Here is a 13,965-nt window from a genome sequence, read left to right as displayed (position 1 = left end):
GCGCTAGGTCTTATTTTTGGAGGATGTCTTATTTTCGAGGAAACACGGTATGTACAGGCCACATAAATGGATAGTAATAATGAAATATAGCATGTTGGCTATTCAACAATATGGATTTTAGGGACAGTAATACAAAAGCATCTAAAAAAAGTTTAACTATATTTACTCAAAAGTTCATATTTATAGGCATATTTTTGGTTATTGGTCAATTTTTATTGATTCAATGAGATCAGAACACTAATATTTAACAAAATGAACTGCAAAAGTGGGAGCTATTGAGCCTGGGTCTGTCTCATGTGTGCTCCAGAGACAGACTTCCAATAGGGCTTCACTTTCGTAGTTTTAAGAAAGAGAACACACGTCAGCTGCATCAGAAAGACCCTAACCTTGTCTAGACCTTGGCCATCCCACTCAAGTGATTGGGATAATGTTTAACCTGAAAAATTCTTGGTGGATCCAGTTAACTGAGCTAAATGTTAATACACAATAGTACTGGGTTTGATCATTTAGTCGTAGGCAGAGCATAAATAAATAAATGACAGCCTAATATTTGTACTCTCAAAGCAACCATGTCTTTTAAGTTATATTTTGTTTGTTTATGAAAATAAAGGACTGCCTTTACTCATCAAAACCTGTGAACCAGATTAATTGAGTGGTATGTGAATTATATCTCAATAAAACTGTTATATTTGAGCCTGGCTGCCATGGTTCAGTGGTTGAGCACTGACCTATGAACCAGGAGGTCACAGTTTAATTCCAGGTTGAGGGCTTGATCCCCGGTGGGGGCATGCAGGAGGCAGCTGATCAATGATTCTCTCTCATCATTGATGTTTCTATCTCTTCCTCTCCTTTCCTCTCTAAAACCAATAAAATATATTTTAAACTGTTATATAATTTTTAAAAACTGACTATTCCATCATTTTACCTTAAATTCAGTTGGATCCCCCACACCCTACCATAACTGCTATACCAAATTCCGGACAATAACCATGTCTTGCAGGCCTGGAAGCTGGCTCTCACCCTGGTGTTATTACTCTGGTCATTTTTGCTTACAGATTCCTGGCTCTGCATGTCTAAGACTCCCTCCTCCAGTCCTGGGCTCTTGGGATCCTAAACTCTCCTCTGCATCCCAACCCCCACATACAGTGAAGGGAATCCTCACACAATTGTAACTAATTTTCCACCAAACAGTGCAGCATTCTTCAAAATCAATGAATGTATCAAAGTCAAGACAGCTGAGCAATGGAAAATGAGTGGTTTCCAGTCAAATCTGCCCAATCTACATGTCCAGTTAGAGTTGCATTTCCTTGAACAAATCAACAGAGCTTTTGTTTGTCCCCTACAGTTTCAAGTTTAATGTGTTCGGATTTGTCATCACATCCCTAAGAAAACATAATCCTGTGAATCACTGGAGGTCTAACAAATTGGATTTGGAGACACTTATTCCAAAAAGTTCTTGATTGGAGATGGCAGCTCAGTAAATCTTCATACTTGGGATCAATCTCCTCTAAATAGCTCATAAACTGCTCATGATTAAAGACATGAGCACAGAGAAAATTCTTTATTGCTTTCTCCATCACATGTGGTGAACTCGACTTGCAAAATTCATGGCATGAGGCATGAGGCAATGACAGCTGGGCTCACCAAATTTCTCTTGGCTTGAATACATTATTTAAATCTTGTTTGCCTTTCAAAGAAGATGTTCCATATATAGCAAGTGAACTTTTCCACATATATATCCTTTTAAAGTTCCTACTTTGAGCTGGTCAGAAGCTCCTATGTGGGTTGGCATAAAAAAAGCACAGACTCTGGAGCCATACCTCTTAGGTTTTAAATCTCAGTATGCCCCTTCTAGCTATGTGATCTTAGGCCAAAAGCTTAACATTTTGTGCCTCAGACTGTTCTTCACATGTAAGATTCAGATAATGCTAACAAGAGTAGCTATTTTATGGTGTTGTTATGAGGATGAAATATGTTTAAATTTATAAAATACTTAGAACTGTACTGGCATTCAGTGAATGTTGTATTAGTTGTTAGGTGAATTAGGTTAGTTATTTTTACCAAAAATCTCAGGCAGGCACAAACAGCTCCTGCTCTTTTTCCAGGCCACGTTTGGGTGTGTGGGCTTTATGATAGACACCCTGGGTAAAGGATATACAGTTCATACCCTCTTCTATGTGCTCTAAGTTCTATTCTTCAGTGAAATTACACCACTTACAACCTGTATATTTGGTAGCCTTTGCAGAATTACCTTCCCTGAGTTTTATTTTTTTTAAATATATTTTATTGATTTTTTACAGAGAGGAAGAGAGAGAGATAGAGAGCTAGAAACGTCGATGAGAGAGAAACATCGACCAGCTGCCTCTTGCACACCCCCTACTGGGGATATGCCCGCAACCAAGGTACATGCCCTTGACCGGAATCGAACCCGGGACCCTTCAGTCCGCAGACCGACGCTCTACCACTGAGCCAAACCAGTTTCGGCCTTCCCTGAGTTTTACTTCAAATGATATGCCTTAACTTTTTTCAAAGATCACTACAATAGAGTCACATGAAATGCTTTTCTGATGACTATTTTAAAAAGTAAAAATTCAATATAGCACATATTTGCAACTCCTGGCCAAAACCCTCCTCTGAGCTCCAACCTCATGTATCCATCTGCCCATCTGATAACTCTATTTGGATATTTCAAAAGAAACAAATTAAACAAATCTAAAAAAAAATCATCTCCTCACTCTTAACCTTCAATCTTATGTTCATCCAGTGTCCTCTTCTCAGAGAATGGCACCACCACTTACCCTATCCATATGTCATAATCAAAGAAGTCATCCTTGCCCCATTCCTAAATATATACCCAAGAGGAATGAAAACCTATGTCCACCCAAAGACTTGTACATGAATGCTCATAGCAGCATTAATCATAATAGTCAAAAAGTGGAAACAACCCAAATGTTCATCAATGGATGAATGAATAAAATATGGTATGTCTATACAATGAAATATTATTCTGCAATAAAAAGGAATGAAGTTCTGATACATGCTACAATATTGATGAACTTGGAAAACATGATGCTAAGTGAAAGAAGCTAGTCACCAGAGACCAGATATTGTATGATTTTAATTTTATGAAGTGCCCAGAATAGAGAAATCTATAGAGAAAGAGAGTAGATTAATATTTGCCTAGAGCTGGGAAGGTTGGAACAGAATAGGGAGTGACTACCAAAGGCTATAGGGTTGTTGGTTTTTAAAGTGATGAAATGTTCTAAAATTAGATAGCGATGATGGTTGCACATATCCATGAAATACTAAAAGCTATTGAATTGTACCTTTTAAAAAAGTAACTTGGCCCTAGCTGGTTTCACTAAGTGGTTAGAACTGTGGCCCAAGCATGGAAGGGTCATGGGTTCAATTCCCAGTCAAGGGCATATACCTAGGTTGCAGGTTTGATCCCTGGTGTTCAGGAGGCAACCAATGGGTGTGTCTGACATCCATGTCTCTCTCTCTCTCTCTCTCTCTCTCTCTCTCTCTCTCTCTCTCTCTCTCTCTCTCTCTCTTTTTCTCCCCCTTTTCTTCTCTCCCTCTATACCTCCCTACTTCTTTTACACTCTCTCTAAACATCAATGGAAAAATATCCTTGAATGAAGATTAACAAAACAAAAAAAGTAAAAAGGTAAATTGTAGGGTATTGAAATATATCTCAATAAAGCTGTTATTAAGAAAACTCTCTGTGGTAATAGATGCAGAAAAGAAATTGGGGGTGGTGGCACTGGATACTACAGAAATGACTGGTGCATGATCCTGGCAGGAGAGGATGAAGCCTGAGCTGGAACAGGGTTTATGAAATAAATTTAAATGAGATATTAGATGGAGATAGGCTGGGACTTGGTGATTATTCATTTTTGTTTGATTTTTTTAAAAAATATATATTTTATTGAGTTTTTACAGAGAGGAAGAGAGAGGGACAGAGAGCTAGAAACATCGATGAGAGAGAAACATCGATCAGCTGCCTCCTTCACACCCCTTACTGGGGATGTGTCTGCAACCAAGGTACATGCCCTGACCAGAATCAAACCTGGAACCTTTCAGTCCGCAGGCTGACACTCTATTCACTGAGCCAAACTGGTTTCGGCTTTGTTTGATTCTTGGTTCCATAGAATCTGTCCTGATACTATCAGAGTTTGTATCCATTCATGGCTCTCCATCTAAAAGACTATCACACTGCTTCAAGCCACTACTGCTATCACTCATCTCAACTACTGCTTTCTTGGATGGTCTACCTGCATCCATTCATGTTCCTTGTCATACTGTTCTCTTCCCTGGAGCCACAGTGATCTCTTCACACTACAAATACGATCATGTCATCCCCCTGCTTTAAATTCCTCAATGATTTCCCTTTGTACTTAGGATAAAGACCAAAGTCCTTAACCTACTTGACCAGCCTGAATCTCCTGACCCCTTTCTATCTCCCTAACCTGTCACTCACTGTTTGTGCTCAGAGTCCACTGGATTGCTTTCAAGTGCCTCATCACACTCCCTCCTACCACTGGGTCTCTGCACATGCTGTTCACTCTGAATGCTTCCTTCCTGCTTTACCTTATGATTCCAACTCTCCCTTCAGTTACCAGCTTAATCATCACTTCTTCAGGAAGGCCCTCCCTGGTGGCCCAAGAGCCTATTTTATGCTCTCAGAGCTCTTTGTACTTCTTCATGAACTTTATCACAGTTGCCCTCTTATCCTTATTTATGGTATCATTTGATTTATATGGTTTCTTTCATTCTATTGTAAACTCCATAAGATCAGTAGCCATTTTTGTTCACCATTGTACCTCTGATGCCTAATACAGTGTTTGGTGCATAGTAGGTCTTGAATTATATTTGTTAAGTAAATGAGTAAACCTCAAGAACAAGTTTAAATGCTAATGAAAGCAACAATTATCTACCCTATTGGGCCCATAGGTTGGCAAAGGCTAAAAAGATTAAAAATATCCAGCATGGGCAAGGGTTGAGAAAATGAGCACGACCATATTCTCAGTACTGGGTGTACAGATTGCTATGTCCTTCATTGAGGGCAATTGGGCTTTCAAATGTTCACACTGTTAGACCCCACAATTCTACCCTTGAAAATTTATTTCAAGAAAATGATCACTCATGTGCATAATGGCATACATGGGAGGATACTTATTGAAACACTGATTATAATAGAAGGTTGAAAACTAGCTAAATGTTTGACAGTAGGATATTATTATAGTTAAATAAATCATGGTGCGTTCATTCAAATGATCATGTAAATAATATTTATTGACATGATTAAGATGTTCATAATCAAACCTTTAGTAAAAATAAGAAGTTACTAAAAAGTGTGATGGATCCGAAACCGGTTTGGCTCATTGGATAGAGCATTGGCCTGTGGACTGAAAGGTCCCAGGTTCGATTCCAATCAAGGGCATGTACCTTGGTTGCGGGCACATCCCCAGTAGGGGGTGTGCAAGAGGCAGCTGATCGATGATTCTCTCTCATCGATGTTTCTAATTCTCTATCCCTCTCTCTTCCTCTCTGTAAAAAAATCAATAAAAATATTTTTAAATGTTTTTTAAAAAGTGTGATGGAAAGATCTTAGATTTTCTATTTTAACAGTATATAATATAGATATCTAAATTTGTGGGAAAAGAACTGCAAAGATAAATAAAAGTTATTTACTATGAGTTGCTTCTGGGGTCTTTTACCCTATTATACAGTTCTATATTGTGTTAAAATCTTTTATGAAATATGCTAATGTATCACTTGCATAACTGAAAGTTTCAAATAAATTTTAAAAAGAAAGATAGAATATCAAAGGTAAATATGTATATATGACCATTTATAGTGTATACTGTATATACATATATATGTACACATAAATACTAATATATATATATATATATATATATATATATATATATATATATATATTAGTCATGAATTAATAGTCATGAAAGTATTAACAGTAGTTCTGGCATAATGGGTGGCCTTAATTATCTATTTCTGCTTGCTTATATTTTCCATAATTAGCATCTATTATTTTTGTAATAAGATAACATAAAGTATATTTCTTTTAGAGAAAAACATTACAATGACAGAGGCCAAGAGAGAAGGTTATTTATGCTGGCTAACCAGTCCATTATCTCCCAGGAGGCAGATCTATGTTGAGAGCGACATCTTCATCAGAAGGTTGCTTAGTGACCACAGAAGCAGAGCAAAGGGCTGAGCTAGATGGCTTTAAAGTCCAAAGACAGCAAGCGATGACAGCCTGATACATTCATCTCTACTGCAGCGATAAACTGCCTGCTCCAAATAAATTGCCTTTAGAACAGCCTGACACAACTAGTGCCCCAAGAATCCACCCCAAGATTGTCTGATCCCATTGCACTGGACCCTCCCAGCTTGTGTACAACTTAGCTTCCTCTCACCGTGTATCTGACTGACAGTAAATTCTCAGCTCTGAAACCAGCCTTGTATCCATTAGAGGTCTGGTGTCTGACCCTCTGTTTGATCATTAGCTCTTGGTATCAAGGACATCAGACCTCCAATGGACAGAAGAGTAAAGACAGAAGGGTCCTGAGAGAAGAAAAAATACTTGGGACCAAGGCTTGAGGCACATCTACATTTAATGGTCAGGGAGAGAAGATTGAGACTACAAAGGAGACAGAGAACTGAGAGGAACCCTAAGAAAGGGGTGTTGTTGTTTTTTATAGGAGCCAACGATTTCAGCAGTGTCAAAATATGAAAATTCAAAAGAGGGCTGAAAAAAGATTTTTGGGCTCAGTGATATGAAGACCATTTGTGACTATGTTGATTACAATTTCTGTGGAATGATGGTGGCAGGAGCCAGATTGGCATGGGTGGAGGCATAAGTCAGAAGGGAAGAAATGGAGGTCGTGCCTGGCTCTAACCATCATAAATTGAAGTTATCACAGAAAAAAGAAAATATTGTAAGTCGAAATGCATTTAATATGCCTAACCTACCAAATATCATGGCTTGGCCTAGCCTACCTTCAATTTTCTCAAAACAATTATACTAGCTTATTGCAGTTCAGCAAAATCATCTAACACAGATATCTCATGTAATTTATTATGAGTATTGCTTTTACACTCATAAATTAAAAAAATCATAGGTCAAACCATCATAAGTCAGGAACTGTTTGTATAGACAACCTAAGAAGTGCAGTTATGGCCAAAACGGGTTTGGCTCAGTGGATAGAGTGTCTGCCTGCGGACTAAAATGTCCTAGGTTCGATTCCAGTCAAGGGCATGTACCTTGGTTGCCGGCACATCCCCAGTGGAGGGTGTGGAGGAGGCAGCTGGTTGATGTTTCTCTTTCATCAATGTTTCTAACTCTCTATTCCTCTCCCTTCCTCTCTGGAAAAAAAATAGATAAAATGTATATTTAAAAAAAAAAAGAAGTGCAGTTATGATAGGGAAGAGGGAACATGGCAGTGGCTGGAAAGAGGTGGAGTGAAGTCAAAGTGGGGGTTGTTTGTTTTTTAAGAGAATTTTGAACAGGCTGTGATGCAGCTTGCTTGGGAGCAGCACAGGATGGTGCAAAGAGCTTGGGCTGGACCTCAGTTTAAATCTCATCTCTACCAGATGGAATGAAAGGTAAAGCTCAGGCTCGGGAGCTAGACTGTCTCAGCTATAACCTGAGCTCCACACTTACACTTCACGGTGGGACTTTGGGCCAGTTGCTGCTGTGTTTCAGTTTCCTTTTCTGTCAAATGGACATAATAATAGTACCCACTCAATAGTACTGCTGTAAGAAATTAGTTAATGCATGTGAAGCACTTATAATAGTGAGTGCCTAGTACATAGTTAGTGCTTGCTACGCATTTGTTGCTATTTCTGTTGCTAACTATTTGGCCTTGGATATGTAATTTAACCTCTCATCTGCCATTCAACCTTCCATTTAACTTTTCATCATTCCTCATTTGATTGCTCTAAGTCGAGTTCAAAGTGTCTGGCACACAGACGGGAATGGCAAGAAATATTCAAGGTGATGAATAGCAAGAACCTACAGCCAAAAATAATCTACCCAGCAAAGCTATCACTCAGAATTGAAGGCCAGATAAAGAGCTTCACAAATAAAAAAAAAAGCTAAAGGAGTTCATCACCGCCAAACCAGAATTATATGAATTGCTGAAGGGGGTTATTTAGGAAGAGGAAGAAGATAAAGATAAAAATTGTGAGCAACAAATATGTAACTATCAACAAGTGAATTTAAAAACCAAGGGAATTAAAAAATCTGATGAACAATATTAACTGTTGAATATAATAGAATCAGAGGTATGGAAGGGGAGTGAACTGATGATTCTCGGGGAAAAGGGGAGAGGGGGCTGTGGGAAGAGACTGAATATAAACTGTGCACCTATGGATGAGGACAAAGGGCAGAGGGTGGGGTGGGAACCTGGTGGAGGGGAGCAATGGAGGGGGGAAAAATGAGGAACATTTGTAATAATATGAACAATAAAGATTTATTTTAAAAAACTGGGAAAAAAAACAAAGTGTCTAGCACATAATAGGTATTTAGTAACAGTCCATTTCCATGGTTGTTTTTATACTAATATTTAACATATGAACATTTACTATATACTAAACATTTTACCTATTACTTTAATTATCGCACTTAATTATTAAGACAACCATATGAGAAAGGTGTGATAATGGAAAGCAATATCCTTAGTTTACGGATGAGAAACTTAAGGGTCAAATACATTGCAACCGGCTCAAGGGCATATACTAGGTAGCTAAGCTGGGATTTAAACTCCTGTTTCTTTTTCAAATATTGACGCTGGAGTGGGTGGTGGCCAGTTGTTTGTGAATTCAATAGCTGATCCTTTATTGCTTGAGACTGATTCTCCTTACTGGACTGTGATGAAAGGCTTTCTTGCCTTGCTCTAGGAGTAGGAGCACTTTGCTGCCCCCTGGTGGCACATTAAGTTCCTACCTCCAGGTTCCACTTTATTGGGAGGGGGGAAAACTGTTTTCTATTAAAAAAAAAAATTCGCTCTAGGAAAGGGTTTGCCTTCAGAGAGGCAAGGAAAAAGATGATTGGGTTGACCTTTGTCATTTATTTTGCCTTTTTAATACATAGAAGAAAACACCAGTGCTCTCAACACCAACCAAGATGATGTCCCAGGGATATCTTTCCCCCAGGAATAAAGCAACACAGCAGCTGACCTTCCTGGAGGAGAGTGTTCTAATGGTCAGTTCAGGTTGGATTTCTCCAGGCAGCACTCCCAGTTTCCATCCCTGTAGCAATGTCTTCTCCCTCCACTCCCATGTCTCAGCTCCCCGGAAAGCTAATGGTGGTGCCCCATCTACTCCCAATCCTCACAGAAAGGATCTGGGGACTAGGAAGGAGGGCTTCCCCAGCTCCTGATTCTGCCTAATATTGTTTTATTTACCTATGGGGGAGTCTGGCTCACCAGGAACATCTGCATTATGAGGTCATGCTTGTGGATTGGGACAACATGGGAGGCCTAAGCAGAGCCAAGCTTTCTAGAGTATCTGAAGTGGATACCCAACTCTCAGCCATTAATGGAATTAAGACAATGCAAAGATGCCACTGGCATGAAATGGAAGGACTGGCATGATTTCATTCATGTATTTTACATATGCACAGTTATATATTTCATATATACATGTGAATGTGTATTGATGACTGTACATGCCAGAGGAAATTATGTCAAAACATTAAGTGTTTAGCACCTAGGATGTAGGATCGTGGGTGGGTTTCCTCTGCACTCGCCTGTACAGTAGCTTATAAATATCCTCTAGTAAATATGTATCTGATTCTTGGTCACATTCACCCTAACAGAAACCTGAGCAGCCACAGGGACTAGATATGATGGATTTCAAAAATTCAGTCTTGTTACCTCTAAAACACATGATAAAACTAGTCAGATCTTGGTTACTGATTTTGAAGTTTGGAAACTAAGGTCATTGTGGCTGAGAGGTTAGCACCTGTTTCTAGAAAGTGTGGATGAAGGGGTGAGGGGTTGAGAACAGGCAGCTTCCCTAGCGAGGGGGACCCTGAGGACATCTACAGGGAGAGAGGTGGTCTCTCTTTCCCTCCTTCCTACTTCCTTCCCTCACATGTCGGTCCATTTTCTCAGTCAGTCAGCAATCTTTTGCCAAATACTGAAGGCTGTGCAGGCACCGGACTAGACCCTAGGGAAAAGGGGTGAGAAGACATGATGCCTGTCCTCGGGAAGATCACACAGTTTACTGGAGAAGACAGACAGGAAAATCACATGAGAGCCCAGCATTAATTGAGGCACCTACAGGATGCTGCAGGGTCACCGAGGAACCGTTGGCTAACTCCACCTGGGGGCATAGGGGCTTCCCAAAGATGGTGACAGTTGGGTCAGGTAAGAGTTCTACGGGCAGACTAGGAGGAGGAAGGGCCTTCCAGGCGGAGGGTATAGCATGTGCAAAGGCACGGAGATGTGAGGCAGCACCGTAGGATTCGTAGCTGGGAGAGCAACATGATTATACTGATTATACTTTGACTCAACACATGTGTGCTATGCACTAGGCTAGGTGGTGAGGATGACGGCAGTAAAAAAACAAATCCCTTAACTCACGGAACTTACATTCTAGTTGGAGAGACAGCAAAGGATGAAAATAAAGCAGGGATGACAACAGAGAGGGAGCACAGGGTGGTGTTAAACAAGGGTGGCCAGGCAAGGCATTCCTGACCCAGTGACTTGGAGCAGGACTGAATGACGTGAGGGAGCAGGCATTGGTAATGAACGGGGATGTGCCTGCAACCAAGGTAAGTGCCCCTGACCAGAATCGAACCTGGGTACCTTCAGTCCGCAGGCCAAAGCTCTATCCACTGAGCCAATGAATGATGTCTGTTTTGCATTTTAGTTGTGGTTGTGTGAGGCAGCAAGTTCAGGTGTTTATCTATGCCACCATCTTGGTATCCTCAAGGTAAAGATCTTGAGATAAAATCATATTGTATTAGGGCAGGCCCAAAATTCCAAAGTGTTATAATAAGAGAAGAGTGCAAAAAGACATGAAGAGAAAGTGATGTGAAGATGGAGGCAGAGATAGAAGTGATGTGAGGGGAGCAGAGTTTTGTGACCTCAAAATATGCTTTTTGGGGGCATTGATTATTTTCACCTGGTTATTTTTAAGGAACAAAAGACTCAGAAAAGAACCTTTGACCTTCCCCTAACTGCATAAAAGAATTTAGATAGAGAACCTGCTCCAGGAAGAAAGCTATCTTCATGCCGAGACCGGTTTGGCTCAGTGGATAGAGCGTCGGCTTGGGGACTGAAGGGACCCGGGTTCGATTCCGGTCAAGGGCATGTACCTTGGTTGCGGGCATATCCCCAGTAGGGGGTGTGCAAGAGGCAGCTGATCGATGACTCTCTCTCATCAATGTTTCTAGCTTTCAATCTCTCTCCCTTCCTCTCTATACAAAATCAATAAAATATATAAAAAAAGAAATAAAAAAGAAAGCTATCTTCATAAATAACTACAGTTTAATATGAACATGTATGTGATAGATAGGGAGCAACCTAGCAAAGCTGGTTTTATCAAAGTCCCTTCTGTCATTGTTAAAGATAGCCCAACAAATATTTAATTACCAAACATTGGATCTTTCATCTCTACATGAATTGCCTTTCTGCCTTTTGAAATACCAAACCATTACTACACATACACACACACACACACACACACACACACACACACACACACACACACACCTTCTTCCTTAGCTCAAGATGACATATAAGACTTTTCCTAATTTGCCCCAGGATCTCATATTCTTTAAACCATTTTTTTAAATTCTTATGCATTGATTTTTGAGAGAGGATGGGAAGGACAGAGGGAAGGTGGGAGAGATGGAGGGAAGGAGAGAGAGAGATTTGTTGTTCCACTCATTCATGCATTCATTGGTTGCTTCCTGTATGTGCCCCAACTGGGGATCAAACACAACCCTGGCATATTGGGATGATGTTCCAACCAACTAACCCATCCAGGTACGGCCAGGGTCTCATATTCTTATGGATCCCTGTATATACATATGGAATAAATTTGCTCATTTTCCCCTGTTAATCTGTCTTATGTCAATTTGATTATAAGACCAACCAGAACTTAAAAAAGTAGAAGGAATTTTATTTTTCCTTCCCTACAGATGCATCTACAAGCCAAGTAATACCAAGAATTGCCTGTAGCCATCAGAAGTTAGTAGAGAGTCATGAAACAGCTTCCCTTTCAAAGCCTCCAAAAGTTACCCACCCTGATGACATCATGATTTGAGACTTCCGGCCTCCAGAACTCTGAGAGAATCAATGTCTGTTGTTTTTAAGCCACTCAGTTTGTGGTAATTTGTTAGGATAACTATAGGAAATAAATACACTTTTGAACAAGGGACCCCATATTTTCACTTTGCACTGGGCCTTGAAAATTATATAGTCAGTCCTGCCTTGGCAGGTGTGGATTCTGATGCTTGGTGAGAGGGTAGGGCGAGGTGAGGATAAACTCCTGACTCCACTGTGGGGCAGGGCGGAGTTATCCTCCATTTTGTGTAACTGGACCCTAGCCCTCACCCAACCAATCAGGGTCAGCCAAAGCAGTGACATCACCACCGGAGTAAAACCCTGGGGCTTGGTGAAATTCGCTCTCTTCCACCATGCTGTCGGCATGAGTGGGACAGAGCCCATGCTAGCATGGAAGAGGCTCTTTTGTTTATTGCATCGGACTCGGCTCCCTGGTGGTCCTTGGGGATCACGAAGTCTGGGCATAACACTTGGTAGGTTGTGAACTTTGGAATGTGTTCAAGAGACAATGGGAAATGAAGAAATAGACTGCCGGAAAAGACAACTTGAATTTCAGGAAGTCTTGCTACAAAGGATATCACACAGAAATGGGGTGATGGATAGTTGGGGATGTATGGTCAAGAAGGTTGTGGTCTCCTGGCCGGTATGACTCAGTTGGTTGAGCATTGTCCCATGCACCCAGATGTCGCTGGTTAGATTCCCTGTCAGGCTCAATCTTCAGTAGGGGGCATGCTGATCAATTGTTTTCTCTCTCTCATTGATGTTTCTCTCTCTCCCTCTCTTATCCTCTCTCTCTAAAAATCAATAAAAACATATTTTTAAAAGAAAGTTATGGTATTTTTAAAGAGAGGAAACATTACATGCTTGAATACAGGTGGCAATGCTCCGTTGGCAGGGAGAGGGATTAGTGATGCAGGAATAGTAGGGGACACTTGCTTGAGCAAAGTCCTTCCAAGGGGAACAAATGGAAAATTTTATATTTTCCCCCCAAAATCAGTGTTTTGTATCTTAGTTGAAATTCTGCACCCATACCACACACAGCAAGCAGCAACAGCAGCATCTCTCTAGTCACTCGTATGTTTACCAAGAGTCTTCACATCCATGGTTTCATTTGATCCTAACAAAAATTATGTGAGATAAAGTAATTTTTTTCATGTCCATTTTTCAGATGAGAAATAGACTCTCAGAGAGGTGATAATGGCTAGAGGGCCATGGTAACTGGCAGACCTAGGGCTCCGGTCACAATAAGGTCTTGCCCTCTCTTCTTGGATGCCCAGTTAAGGCAATTTCAAAGTGCAAAAAGTGGAGGTAGCAAATTCATGAGGCATCTCCACTTATGAACATGGAAATCAGGGTCTCAATAGTGGGTGCTGGCTGCTTCTCTCACAACAGTGATGCAGGCCAACCCTTGGCAGGATTCCCTCCCCAGTCAGCTTCAGAGTGGTCCAGCTGGCAGGCAGCCAAGCTCATGGAGAGCACCCAGCCAAGAGCCCTGTGAAGGGCACTGCAGGGACATGGGATCCAACAAGCTCAGGCTGTGTGCTTCTGCCCCAGAGAAGACAAGGTGCTGAGGGGGGACAAGCCACAGGCAAGGACTGCCTCGAGAACTAGAATCCTGCATATCGTTGCTGAGCAT

The sequence above is a fragment of the Pipistrellus kuhlii genome, unplaced genomic scaffold, assembly GCF_014108245.1.
Source record: "Pipistrellus kuhlii isolate mPipKuh1 unplaced genomic scaffold, mPipKuh1.p scaffold_m20_p_19, whole genome shotgun sequence".
NCBI lineage: Eukaryota > Metazoa > Chordata > Mammalia > Chiroptera > Vespertilionidae > Pipistrellus > Pipistrellus kuhlii.
The sequence above is the reverse complement of the archived record's forward strand: the minus strand, read 5'-3'. Positions refer to the sequence as shown.